We start from the raw sequence: 14,905 nt of genomic DNA on the forward strand, positions 1-14,905 counted from the left end.
CAGAGGCCACCAACCACTCCTATAATGCCACTTTATAGCATATCTTTACAACAGTGCTGGAGCAAGGCCTGCACAGAACAGCAGCAAGCTAAGTAACAGAAGACATTCACAGCTCTTATTGCAGTCCTTTATAGGAAAACATTTCCTTCAGTTGTATGCAGTACACATCTTTAATAGCTTGTATATTTTGACCTCAGACATCGGTCTATTGAAATGGTCTTAGCGAGTTTGTATAATTATCTAATACCATTTTCAATAATCAACAAAACTGGTTTCAAAAAGCAAAAGAGTTTTCTAAGTAGCTGTAAATTCATACCATTAGAACAACATTAAAAGATGGATAAGACCATGAAATTTCTTAAGCTCCCTACAGACTTATATGAGACCTGCAATTTTGTTTAATTTAACTGATTTGCTGCATCTGGAAGTGATAAGGAATTTCAGAAGCTATTAACTTCTGATGAAGAACAAAGGTATTTAGGTCAATCCTCTTGCGGCCTGGCAGCCACATAAAACCACATGAATGACACTGTAATTGCTCACATACACAAAATCTGGTTATACCAACTTATTAGTAAATAATGCAACAATGAACAGAGTAAAGATCTATGTGAATGAATCCTTATACTGAATCTACTGTTGCTCTATTTCTCCAGACACATCAGCCAATAAAGAGATAAGGAAAGGGAGATCAGCTTCTTAACAGGCAGCAATCCACACGACCAGTGGAGAAATCGCAGAGTCACAAAATCACAGACAACTGGAGACCATCTAGTCCAACCTGCCCTGCTCAAGCAGGGTCACCTTCAGCACACTTCCCAGAATTCTCCTCTCAATGCAAAAATAATCACCTAGGTACAGAATACACGGAACTTCCATCATCACCAGCATTTTATGCAGGATCCAACCACATCTTCAACACCTGGGAGGTGTTGGATTTTGCTAATGCCACTGCATGCAAGGAAAGCAGTTCCCTGCAGACATCCCTAAGCTAAATTTTAATCTCCCCTCTCATCTCGCCTCAAAATTGTCCTCTTCTGCATTGCCTACAGCAATTTAGTCTGTGGTTAGGCAGCTAGTGTGGCAAGACAAGTGCTTTTCATGCTGACCAGTACTGTCTCCCATCCCTTAATTCTGTAGTTTTGCAGGGCAAACACTGTCTTTTGTCATGACTATATTGTGCCTAGACAAATAGTGTACTACAGCAATACTATCATTACTAAGCTTATTTACTTGCTTATTTTGGAAGTGTGTCATCATATCCAGTATTTGTAAAGCACTTTACATCAAAGATCAGAACATGGCTTGGAAAGGAAAAACAAACAAACCCAAACCAAATTTCCTCTTTTTGCTTATGGGGCAGAAACAATAATGGCCAAAGTCATTATTCATGCTTATTCCTGCATCATGCTTCTTTGCCAGGTAGGTCGTTTCACCAAAATGAGGTGCTTGCTGACTCAGATGCCATTTCATTCCAGAGAGATTGTCAGAAAAATGCCTCCAAGTCATGTGGTGAGTCAATTGCAGAGCTGCAAACAGATACAAATTTCTTCTTTGTGCCATAGTTGGAGTATTTTTTTAATAGCATAATGAAGCACAAGAAGGTAGAGACAATGGCCAGTTTTCAAAATATTCTAAAGCTTTGAAAAATTTACTAGCCAAGCAATTTTTTCTTAACATTTTTTAATAAAGCCCAGCATCTAATCATGAACATAGGATCAAACCTGAACTTTAACTATCAATGTGTCTTGAACAACTGCTTAGGAACAATAATAATAAGAAGTTTTATGTGTGGACAAGGTGTGAGCAACATGAGTAACAATGTACAGTAACAGCATGCAAACAGTTGTGCACTTACCAAAGTTAACGTTTAGAAATGCTATTTCTTCAGTTTGTCTGCCACTAGTCTTAAAATCATTCATGTACCTATAAGGATGGTCATTTTGTTTTTGAGTTTAATATTATAAAACTTTTTTTAAACTAATCAATCTCTTTTCTTCATTTTTTTTTTAAGAATAAAAATGGGGAATAGAGTCTACACGTAGAATATCCACATTAATGGTGCTGAAATACTCTAATTTCTACCTTGTTCTATTTTCTCCTTCCTTCTCTTTCTTTCCTTGCTTTCAGAGACTTCTGGAATGACAGACATGTCAGTATTTCTTCCTTCTAGAGGATATGTCTCTTGTTCTTGTCTTGTTAATCGTTTCAATGAAGGAAATCAATTACATCTTTAACAGATGCTGGGTAAAATCTTTAAGACTCTTAAAAAGAGTTTACTCTTATTTTGCTGTAATTTGAGGACTCAATTGTCAGAAACTTATTAAGTAATAAAAAAATCTATCCAATTTCTGAGAATATCAGCAGGAAGGAAGTTACTTCTCTACTAAGGTCCAAGGAATGCTTCCTAGAAAAGGTCATCAAAAATGGTGCTCAGTAGTCACGTATTCCAGCTCAGAAGCTTCACACCAGGAACACTGTTCTCTGGCTGCCATATCCACACAGAGAGTATCCAGGAATTCAGCCTCTCATCTGCTCTTCTGCCTCACAAAATTATACTTTGGCATCTACAGAGCAGTTAGGAGAGACTTTGTCCTGTTCCTGGAAGAACTGACTGTACTTTTAAGCACCTGTAGGATGCAAAGGAAATGTTGTTTAGCAGAAACTGCTCTTCTGGGGAGAGAAAAAGTTCCTGAGAGGAGGAGAAGATTCAAAGCTGCACTAACTGGAGCATCCTTCCCTTTGCTCAATGCACTGTCCTTGCTGGCACTGGTAAACAGTGGCTTTGGCTGATCCAGTCTTCAGAGACAAGCTTAGTATCTTCCTCTTCTTGCCTAAGGGACTGTCAGAAGCATAAGGTGTCCCAGGACCAACTCAGTTTTCTGTATAAGCTTTGCCATCTGCTTATACATGCCTTCCAGCCCAAGAAAGACCATTCTAGATCAAAAGGGCTGCCAAGAGAAGGGAATGGACTGCTGGTCAGTTGGAAATCCTGGCCAGCTGAGCTCAAGACTATGGCCAGAAACCAGGCGTTATATGATAATGCTGTAAGTGCAAAATCTAGTGGTGGTTCTGCTCATCTAACACAAACCTGGGGCTTATCAGCATACAAAATATGTATCAATGGAAGCACACAAGCCCCTGCTGACACAGCATCACTCCCATCAAAAGATTTTTTCTACAAAGACCAGAACTGACACAAGGGCCACAGTGTAAGTTCTGCTCATAGAGGTGCATGAAGGCTACAAAATGCTTGCTTTAAAATGGTTGCTCAGGAAAAAAAAAAAAAGGCAAATGAGGCACGTAACATCAAATTATATATTGAGCACGATGAGAGATACTCTACATAAATGCAGAAAACACAGCATCTCCCATTCATGCTATTCTCCCACCCTCAAACTTGCACACTTGATGACACCTCTGTCTCCTACGTTTGAGAATCACTCCCATTCTGGGTAAGCAGCCAAGATTCACAGGAATTAGATATTACAAAATTAATGCATAGAAAAGCCAAGTGCATGTAATGACACCTATAGCGCCTTGATTCCAGCTGCGGTCATGGTGACAGTCTTCAGAACTTTGGCCTTTAACACTGCTAACTATTTTAAATATGCACCTGTCTGGGGACAAGGCTGTTCCTTTTTCTGGATACTTTTTAAGTAAGTCGCTCCCCAGTCTTCTCCTCTGTCCCGCATAAGCCTAAATAGTTTTGTGGTATTTTCTTCAGAACACTGTTCTTTTACAGACTGTTGATAGAAATAGTAAATCATGGGTAACTCTAGCACAGATGAACTGTTTAAGCAGGTGCCTATGATATACTATTAAAAGAAAAGGAGAGATGAAACACATCCATATGGAAAAGTGCATAAATGCAGTGTGATGGATCAAAATTGTGAGCATATTTAAGGAACATAAAGTCTGGGTAATTAAAGGATACACTCACAACCTGAGTTAAACAAGTTGCTCTACAGTCTTTCAGAAGACCAACGAGTACACCTAAATTCAGCGTCACATCTGAGTCATCCATTCTAGTGCCAATAACTTTAAAGGCAATTTAAAAGATGAGCTTCCGGTGTGTAACGCTAGCCTTTGTGAATAGCCCATTCAGTGAAAAAAAAAAAAAAAGAAAAAAAAAGAAAGAAACACAGCTCTCTATTGATGATCAATACATAAATAGAAACTCACTGGGCAAATATTAGAAGTTCATTCTTTTTTTTTTCCTCAAAATCGTTTCAACATTTTCTCCTCAAAGAGCAATTGAAAAAAGCATTTTGTAGTACCATTTCTTAACCATGTTTCTTTAACTTAAGAGAAATGGCTGGGGGGAAAAAATATAGTTTAGCTTTTTGAGAGGTATTTTCTTTCAGAGGTGGCAGAGTAACAACAACAAAAAGGCATTTTCTCTCAAAAATGGAGCAATCTGGCTTAGCCACTTTCACCTTCCCTAGGAGAAGTGTGTGATCTTTCCAGGGATCCTTTAAATTGTTAAACTCAAATTCTGCAGGAGCTCTTTGGTATTGGTAGGCAAATTAGCAAAATTCCAGAGTAAGAACCACACTTTCATTTCCACCATTACCAGCTACTCCCCATACTGCCAAAATATTAGATCATTAAAGGAGTGTCCTGTGGATAGATTCATGCTCCTTCCCAGAGCACTGTGGCATAACAGTAGTATTAAAAAGATGTAGTTCATTTAAAGCACCAGAATTACTTGAGTGTTACTATTCTAATTTATCCGTACTGCAAGATGGGAAGTTATTTAAATATGATGCCATTTTAGCAGAATTCTACACATGGCATACATGGGATTTTTCAAATATATAAATACTGTTTTGATTTATAATATTTGATATTTTTTGTTCAGCAGGATAGGGATTGAAAAAAAATAAATGAGCTGCCATCAAATTGTCAGAAGAGTAAGTTAATCAGATGGTAACAGCAAGGCAAGAGTCCATAGCTAACTCTTAGGGAGGTTATCTCAGCTTTCAGGGGATAAAACTTCCTCCAGATTATTGACTAAGGAGTTTTTGTTTTCTTTTTTGTTTTGTTTTGTTTGTAGAATAGCAAAGATGCTATATATATGCAGAGTTTTCTTACATGTTTGCTGGAAATTAGATGCTATCTCTCTCTCCACAAGGATTTAGGTGGACTCATAGACTCATTACCCAAGTCTCTGTCTGCAGTCCTCTCACATCCTCACTGCTGTTATGGGAAGGTTTGCACCCAATAGCACAACTGCTTTGGGGACCTTTTCTGCCACCCTTTCTTGTATCAGTTGTTGTGCTTTGCATAGGTTGAAAGCAAATGCAATTTGGGTAACATCATAGTCCCATTCACAACCTCTGGAAAAGTGGAGGCAAGACAATATGGTCACATCAGTTTCATTCCAGAGCTGCTATTTGGCACAAAAATGCACAGCAGAGGACACTCTTATCTCCTGTGAGACTGAGGAAGGCAACACTGCTCCCATTTATCCCTAAGGATGTCTGCTTCCCCCTGAGAGGACCAGAGGATCCATATAAGAGAACAGATTCAGATAAATGCATCAAGGGGACAAAAGAGTTCACAGTGAGCATCTGAAGATTCATTATTTATAGACCAAAGATGGTCTATAATGCCCTCATTGCTAATAGACATACTTTCAGATTTATTTTCATCTTGTTCTGTGGTGAATGGAATTTTGTATTGAAAATAGACTCTTTCCATCACTGTACTTAGTGAACTGTAGATATCCTGCTTTTCCTTCTTAGATGACATTAACTTCTTACAGTGTGTTAGATCCAGATCATGACCTGTATCTCATTTTAAACCTCAAAACACATGGCACCTATGTGACAATTTTATTGTGTCCTCATTGATGCACTCCATCAGGAGTGAAAGTCAAGTGAATAATGTATTAGAAGTGATACAGAATAATCTGATAAAACAGAATAAGAAACAGGAAAAAAAATGTTTTCCCGGTGATATTTCTTATTCCTTATGACCAAGTGACTTTCAAAATGCACAATCTAAAATAATTGGTTATTGTAAACATAAGTGAGCTGTAAAAATGTTTTTCTTTACTGTCAAACATGTAAGTTTTGTACTCATGTACAAAGTACTCATGAAGTCCTCTGAAAAATATACCCCAAGTCCTCTAAAATCATGGAAACATGGAATTGTCTTGACCACCTAAATAATTTCAATGGAAAGAAAGTATTCTCTATAGTGTATATTATGAAGTAAGATCAAAGTCAGTAAGGCTTTTGCAACATGACAAAATGAAAATGTGCTTCACAGCAAGCTAGGAGTGAAAGTGTTCCTAGAAAAGATGCTGAATCTTCAACTGATTTAAACCGGAGCTATCATTTCTTTCAAATTTCTCAGCTGTGAACTTGCACGTTTCCAATGCATCTTGGATTGCAAAGCCTAAAAATTGAAGTACTTGTATAATTTCAAGACCTTGCAGAAGGACAAAGATGCATATGGAAAAAGGTAGGACAAAAAAAGACCTAGCAATCTTTTGATGGCTGCCTTTTTCTTCAGAGTATTTTGTTCACTCCTTCCACACCTGCGTGCTGGTGTAACTGTTTGTGCCAGCTCATGCCAACCCCTACCTGAGAAATTCTTTTGCTTATGGCAGTGGAATATAAATCACCTTGGGCAGCACTGCTGTTATCCTTGTCTCAGAGAGGCGGGATGAACAGTCTTGGTTTTCCCTTTTGTCCAGACCTGACGAGGCTGTCCTTCTTTCATGCTTAAGCAGGCTTAGCACTGTCGAGGGCTTCTAAGATATGATTCATCTGACCTGTTTCACAAATCTAGTTTAAGAGGAGATGAATCATGTCCTAGAACTGCTTATTTCTTTCCACAGACTGCAAAGGAAGCTTGGGGACACTGACTCAGATTTAAACCTATGTATCGTAAACCTCCAAAATGAGTTGATTTGAATCCCAACCTTCAGATTCAATTAATAATGAACAAACAGAAAAAGAATGAAAAAACTGAGATGACTCAATGTTATTCACAGTACTCAAGATTAAGGGAAAAAAAAAGAGAGAGAGGGGGAGTAAGAACTTCCAGGAAAATCTTGCCAAAGGCTTGCAGATAGGTTGGTAACACAAAAATTCATCCTGGACAAAGATAAGGAGTCTTGAAGGGAGTGTTTAAATTCCTTTCATATTATGGACACCTCTGAAATAACTGTGACTTCTTAACATAAAAATTGAGATATCATTAAATGCCCTAATTGAATGCATCCTGACAGTCAAAGCAGGTAAAGACAGTTGTGGTATTTGTGTTATATGCGTTTATCACATAACTGAGCTTAAGCGAACTGTGTGAGAAGACATTATCATTTCTACAATAACTACAGCATAGCTGTGCATCCCAGGTGAGAACTAGCAGTTGTGCAGCTCCTCTATAAATCAGGGGGTTTTGCAGCTACTAATCTGCTGCAGAGATATTACCACCTAGCAAAAGTGCTAGGAAAAGAAGCATTCAGATGAATAAAATGCCAAGAACAGAGCCAGGATGTCTTGGGTCCTATTTCAGAAGCTGCAACGTACTCTGGACTACTTCTTTTCTCATCTTATTTCTGTGCACATATATATGTACATATGTATTATTCTCAATAATTTATGTATATAATAAAGTTTTTTTTTCTTTCTTTCTTTTCCAATCAATTTATCTTTAGGAAAGTTTCACACTTTTGCTTTCTCTGAATCTTGTATTTTTACTTACTTCTCTATTCTTCATCTCCTCTCATGTCCCTTTCCCTCTTAAACCTCATCTTTCTCTCTTTTACACATCTCCCACACCTCTGATTTAAATGCCTCTGCAGGGCTGACACAAAGATCCAGACCCACCTGCCATCTGCAAGGCATCCTCATCCACTGAAGCTCCAAGTCACCGTGCAGTAGCAACCAGGCTTTGTGAATTCCCCTCATGAAGCTAATTTCAAGCTATTTCTGTAAGGGTTTGGACTTCCGGCTCCCTTAGGTGCTTTGGGAAATGTTGGCCTTAAACACAGAAAATGCCATGAACAGGAAGGTTGAGACCACCAGTTCAGATAACATAAGATCTGCAGTTATGGTTGTTGCTGAGAGACTCCCAGTCTCAAAGTTTCAGTGTCCCTCTGTCTTTCCCCTGAGCTTTCACCTTTGAGAATATAAAACTGAGTGGTACCTGAAATAAATTTTCCCCTTTTCCTCCTTTCTTCATAGGCACTGCTAAGCAGCTGTCTTAGAACCCACCTATATTAATTCAGAAGAGCTATGGTGTATTTTTTCTTTGATCATCTCATTTTTGTTTGGATTATTTGGTATCTTGACAACTAAACTGGGCACTTGCAGAATCACTGCAGAAAGAAAGCAGTTCGTATGAGAGACACAAACGCGGCTGCTTGCATGAGCACATGCCCTCGCTAGAAATAATGCATGAACCAGCTCGGATGTTCTGCCCCGGTCCCTCAAGGAGCCTCTCTTTTCCGCTGTGAATGTGAAGAACAGCCTAATCCTGCAGCACAGCAGAAGGCTCCTCCCCAGCACCTCCATTTCTCAGCTGTACAAGGAGGGCAAGATAAGAAAAAATGCATTAGCTGCTACAATGATAGCAGCTAAGCTTGCTGGATTGGTAAGCAAAGAAGAATAGCTGCAGTAGAAAGAGTAACAAAAATACACATCCACTCCTGTGTACATCTGCTGTCTAGTTAGCAGGGAGGAAACCAGCAGTAGGTAAAAATCTGTCCTTTTTGAAGCCAAAGCCACAGCACTGTTTTTTTCCTTTCAGGGACAAGCTTTTGAGGAAGGGCAGAGAAAAATAATAGATTCTGTTTACACCAAGTATAACTTAAATATAGGCAAAACTGGATTTTTCTAGTCATTACTTTACCCGAGATACATAAGCTCAGAAAGACAAGACCTCTTTCAAATTTTACATCCTCTGCAGGGAATTAATAATGTATGAAATTATTCTTGCTACACTTTTTGATGTACTATCTGAATTTAATGAAGAAGCTAGAAATTCTCCTCACCACAGATCATTATTTCTGACACGGTGGTAACTGTGATCCCTGAAACTATAAAGAATGGGAGTAGAGTTCTGCAACTGGCAGTACACTGCTAAATACTGCTACCTGCTGCTAAACACTTAGCAAGGGGTTTTAATCTGCTTAACCCCAAACTAGCACTCTGGGAAAGACAAAACCCCACATATTGCAAAAGAAATCAGATAATAACTTTTATGCAATTAAATGTGTTATTATGGCACCTTAAGCCTAAAAGCAGGCTTGGGTCTGAACGCCACGTTTTGAATTGCTGCAGAGCTCTGGGTTAGCAGAACTACAAGATCAAAAGGTGCTGATGCAAAATTTTGGTGCAGCATGCTACGACATATAGAAACCACACTGACTGTTTGTAGCAGGTGCTCTCCCACCCTGGTGCCTCTGTGAGCCTCTGCTTGGGACTCAGCTCATCCCGCGTGTGCAGGGGACTCAGCTCATCCCGTGTCTGCAGGGGACTCAGCTCATCCCGCGTGTGCAGGGGACTCAGCTCATCCCGTGTCTGCAGGGGACTCAGCTCATCCCGCATGTGCAGGGGACGCAGCTCATCCCGCATCGCCGCGCGAGCAGGCCCGGTGCAGGCCGCAGCGCAGGGGCAGCTGCCGCCGAGCACCGTCCCGCTTCCCTGCCTCGCCACGCACGGGCAGCGCAGCTGATCCCGCCTGGGGAAATAGGTCAGCTCTGCTGGGAGCAGGCTGGTGCAGCAGGCTCGCCCCAGCACCAACAGCGGGACAGCGGCCGCGTGAAATCAGAGCGACGATGCAGGCCTGGTTTCGCTCCTGCTTTCACTTAGCTCAGAAAAGCGTTGCAGATCAATTCAGCCACTGTTTCTGGAAATATTTTCTGAAGCAAATTCGGTTAGCTGCACATAAAGCTGCTCTGGATCAACACATTTTTAATGGTCAGGTAGAGCACCAAATAATTTTAGGATAAATTATATATTTGGATTAGCAGCTTGGCTGCTTTGTTACTTGGCTCTTTCAAACTACTTGGACGGCAGCCATCAGCACTCTGTGATTTATCTCTATTTAATTTTTCTACTTTTTCAGACCCTCGGCTGTTGATAATTCAGTTTCTGGCAACTGCAGACCTTCCCTCCCTATTACAAGCGATACCCCGAGGCAGACATGCCGCCATCTGCACCACAGCAGTGGTGGTAGCTAGTGGAGTGTACCGGCTCATGTTCAGATGCCGCTTGGGCTTTGAAAGGGCTCTAATATACAAATGATGTTTGGATTCAAAATACGCTTCGAGTCCAAATGTTAGTCTCTCATAAACACCAGGATAGTCTCCTAAGGGACTCCGTGCACCCTGTACTTCTGCCTATTCCTCAATTCCAGAGCTCTAAGTGGTGCAGGAAGCTAAATGTTCTCCTTTGTCAGTCTCCAAAATCATCAAAGGAGGAACTAATCACTACCCAATCGCCCTTCGTACATATTTGCTTCACCTCCCTTTTGCCTTCCATCATCCTCTCCTGCCCACCTCCATGCCCTCAGGGAAGAACCTTCTTTCAGCAGGTTTGTGCTGCAGGATCGTCTTCGTCTTTCCTGGGCAGCAGCCCATGCCCGGCCGCCGCTCACGGCTCCCGGCGCCCTGCAGGTGCAGCAGCACCGCACACCAGCTAGACAGCGAGCAGCGTTCCCTCCACAGCGAGGCCAGAAGGGATCGAAAGCGTGACCCGAATGAAAGAGGTGTTTCACAGAGATGTTGTCCTCCGATATTAACAAAAATAATAGTGATAAATGAAGAAGCATATAGCGTGCAAACAGTGAAGTTGAAGGAATGGTAGAGATGGCTGAACTATGCCCCTTTTTGTAGAACATGGTTTCCAGCAAAGGAGAAGCCTGATCCTGCAGGAAAGTTCCATGGATCAGCACCAGCGTAACCCGCCTTTCTGATCTCCTGTGGGGCACAAGTGCGACACTACCACTACTCATTACTGAGCTGAACCCATGCTTGCTGTGTACTTGCTGCCGTACTTGGTGAGCTTTAGCTGACACAAGGACGCTCCATCTTCTCCACAGGGCAAGTTTTCTTTTCCTTTCTTCTGATGGGAAATTAACACAACAGTGATTATCCTGTGTGATAACCAAGGGGTGCAGAGTTGTTCGTGACAACCACTGCAGAATTTCTCTGTTCCCTTCTGTGTCTCCTTGGATAAATATTTAAATTAATCTGCTGCAAGTTTATTGGTATTTCCTGAGTACAAACCCGACTGATATTATCCAGGCAAGGTTTCATTTGACTCTACCCAGTTAGTTCAGTGTCTGTGTAATAACATATCTTATAACTTTCAGGACTTTATAGTGAGAAAGCTGTAATTTTCTGCCTTTTGATAGACACACGCATCCGTAATACACATTCAAATAATCTCTCTGGATGACTTCCCACAGTATTCAACCTTCACTTCTATTTTAAAACATCCATCCATCTCAAAGAGAAAGAGGCGAAGCAGAATGACACCCTTTTTTGAAGTCATGAAGAGAAAGGTAAAATGATCACCTATATTTCTTTTCCCTGTTTTGGAAACTACTGCACTCTTTTTCTCTTAAGAAATCTCTTTGCCTTTGCCTCAGCTAAGTAAGTGAGGAAGAAGGGGAAGCCTGAGACAGAGAGAACAATGTGAGACATTTGGGCAACCTGGAAGGTAATTTTGCTGGAGGGCAATATTCATTTTCCACATCATTTTGTTTTTGTGGAATAAAGGACTTGTTACAGCTTGGCAATGCTTTTTAGGAGATTTACATTTCTAACAGAAAAGAAACCCGTTAAGATGCTTGCCTGCATTGTTCCAAATTATTACATTTTTTAGCTCTGATCAGCCCGTTTTGATCATTTTTCTTTAAAATATATTTTCTTAACATAAAAACACACTTTCTCTACATAAGCTGCAACAGCTATGATTTTATACTGTGTTAATGTGAAACTGCTTTCAAAAATCTTTCAAAAATATACATCCTCAACGAGCACATCAGCAAAGCATGTCACCATTTGAAAAAAAAAAATATTTCCACCTACTTTATTACTGAGAATTGAAGACACAATATCGAGCTAATAAATTTCTTACCTTAGCTAAAGTAAGCAGCAAACACCAAAAGGCAAAAAGTGTGCAATCAAGGTATATGGGTGACCTTTCAGAAGATCCTAAAAGTTATAAGATATGTTTTACCCATGACTTTGAGAAAGACATAGGTGTACTCCATTCCCAAAGCAAAGAGTCCTTGCATGCTCCTCTGGCTTCATTAGGTTAGTTCTGTCTGCAGTGAAAGCAGTTTCTTATTCTCCTTGGCACCTGGATTGCCAATTAGCACATTTCATGATGGAAATGAGCCCCTTCTTAGGAATGAAAGGTTGATGCTCCCCATTCTTTTCATGGGACTAGGATTGTGGTGCATTTTGCATAGTACATGGCAGGACAGCTTAGCCTGAAGCAGAAGTCCAGAGCAATGTCTCTTCAGCTCTGTGTCACTTCTCCTCCATTTCCCTCCAGTGCAGTTTCATATTTATATTCTTTCAGCCACTCTTTAAAATCTGTTTCTGCTTATGGATGCAGAAGGAGGATGCAAATTATATCTCCGTCTTCCAAATAGAATTCTATCTTTTGAAGTTTTTCAGTGAAAGCAGATAGAAGAAGGAGAAAGAGTAGATTTCTAGTACTTCTGAAACATTTGGAGCAATCCTAGTGGCTGAAAATACACGTTTAAATAAGTATCTATATCATTCATTAATTCCTTATCAAAGGAACATCAAAGACCCAGAAATCTGTCACTTTAACCACATATATTTGTTTTAGCTGCAGGAGAGAAAACGAGGTTATTGGCATGGAGGGGACAAAACTGAGGTCTGACAGAAAAACTTATGACTGCTCTTTATACAATTAAGAACATATCTGTGTTCTCTTAAAGATCTGGTGAATAATTTTTTTCTGTATATTGTGGTCAACTTCTGATGAAGTCGCCTATTGAAATATGTTTGGCACAATGCAAGATTTCTTAGAAACCTTCTTTGTAAAAATGAGAGATGATGTTAATTCTATAACACATTATGGGTAAAAACTTTGAAGTGATATGAAAAAGCACGAGCGAGATGGAAGAAGAAAAGTGGAATTTAGAATGAAAGTCTTAATGCAATATAAGGTTCTACAACTGTGACTCAAAAATAAAATACAGGTCAAAGCATATCTGGTTTGGTGAAACCTCAGATACACTAGATTATACATATATGCACCAACTTTGTTTCTTCAGAATGCAAATAAATAAGAAAAATGTTTTTAAAATGTGCTCTTCTCAACATCATTCAATTTCTTATTGAAAACAGCAGCAAAAACCTTTATATTGCCCAAGTGAACAAATTTATCACTTTCACATTTTACGCAGATCACATTCCTTTCAAACATTTAGAAAGGAAAATATGGACCACAGGGCTTTGCAAAAGATAATCCTAGAAATGTTATGAGTCGTGAAAAATTCCCACCTAATTATGGAAGTGAGTTAGAAAGATTATCATGCAACACTACTTATATAGTTAAAACATCACACAAAAAGTATAAAAAGGTGTGATTTTTCATATAAATAGAAAGTCTCCCGTAGGCTCTTATTGCAGTTAGTTAGATTTTAGGGGTATTTCTTTGAAGCAAAAGGAGGACCTACCATGTGCAAAATTCAAAGTAGTCGAATAGAGACACATTAGCATGATGAATGCTCTTTCTTTCAGTTATCTGTTCACAGCTCTGCTTTTTTGAAAGACAATGTAGATAGAATACTAATGTGTACAAGGATGACCTGACAGATACAAATACTTAGTCCATAATGATAACACATGGTAAGACTATCAGATTTAAAACAAGGCACAAAACTGAAAAATGTCTTATTCAGAGTTCATATCACATTATCCAATCTACCTGGGAGGAATGCATTGAGAAAACTCATTATGAATTTTGAAAAGGCATGAAAAAATCATCAGACAATGAAAAGATGTAGCTGTAACATATGAGCTATCTTGTGACTATATATCTCATTTATTTCAGCAGCCTCTGTCCTCAGTGCATTAAAACATAGCATTAGGTTTTGGTAGTACCAAGGAAACTATTCAGTGCTATCTGAGCCATTGAGAGCTGCTTGAGCCCAAAGTTTCAAACAATTCTGTAAGCAGAATTGCCAGAGTTTAGCTAGAAAGGTTAAATAACCTTTAGGTAAAGGTAAAATAATTATATACATCTGTAATAATTTCTTTCCCTATTGAAATGCTAATATTTATCTGTGACAAGTGATTATTATGAAAACTTTTGAATGAAAATACAAGGGCAATTTTATAAATTAATTTTATGTCTGACATACCTAATTAGCTGTAAACTACTCATTTCAAGTTCTTCTATTAACATAATGGAGCACCCGTTGAGCTACAAAAATCATTGCAATAGTAAACATTAAAAAGATACTATCTCTTTCTTAAGCTTCTTTTTTGCCTGGGTTTGTGGAAGAGATGACAAAAGAGCTGGAGGACTCTCTTATTCTACTGTATAAGGTTATGTAGAAGCAATGTCTTTGTAGTTAAAAGTCAGGGAATATGGAATGGGCAGAAAGAGCATCATAGATCATAGGTATATCCACAAATACTATTTTATATCCCTTCATAAACTCATGAATGTCCACCCTGTCTATAAACCACAGAATAGGATTACTTATTTTTTTCACAGATGTATGAAAATATAAACCACTATAGATGTAGCTGGTAGTTGTCACCATTAATCATCCTTATATCACTGAATACTCGGATGTCCTTCTTTTTCTGTGTTATTTTTAAATGATAACCCTCTAGTTTATACCTGAAAACTTATGTTATGGTTGAAGGAAGACCTTTGATACC

At 39.2% G+C, this 14,905-nt stretch overlaps 1 protein-coding gene across 1 annotated transcript in view; it reads right to left on the bottom strand.

Annotated features, from left to right (window-relative positions):
• DHRSX (dehydrogenase/reductase X-linked) overlaps positions 1-14,905 on the bottom strand; it is a 167,361-nt gene that overhangs the window by 64,180 nt on the left and 88,276 nt on the right. The gene's annotated exons all lie outside the window — the stretch shown is intronic.

Source organism: Tinamus guttatus, unplaced genomic scaffold, assembly GCF_059628265.1.
Source record: "Tinamus guttatus ecotype Peru unplaced genomic scaffold, ASM5962826v1 Tinamus_guttatus_pri_ptg000134l, whole genome shotgun sequence".
Taxonomy (NCBI): Eukaryota; Metazoa; Chordata; class Aves; order Tinamiformes; family Tinamidae; genus Tinamus; species Tinamus guttatus.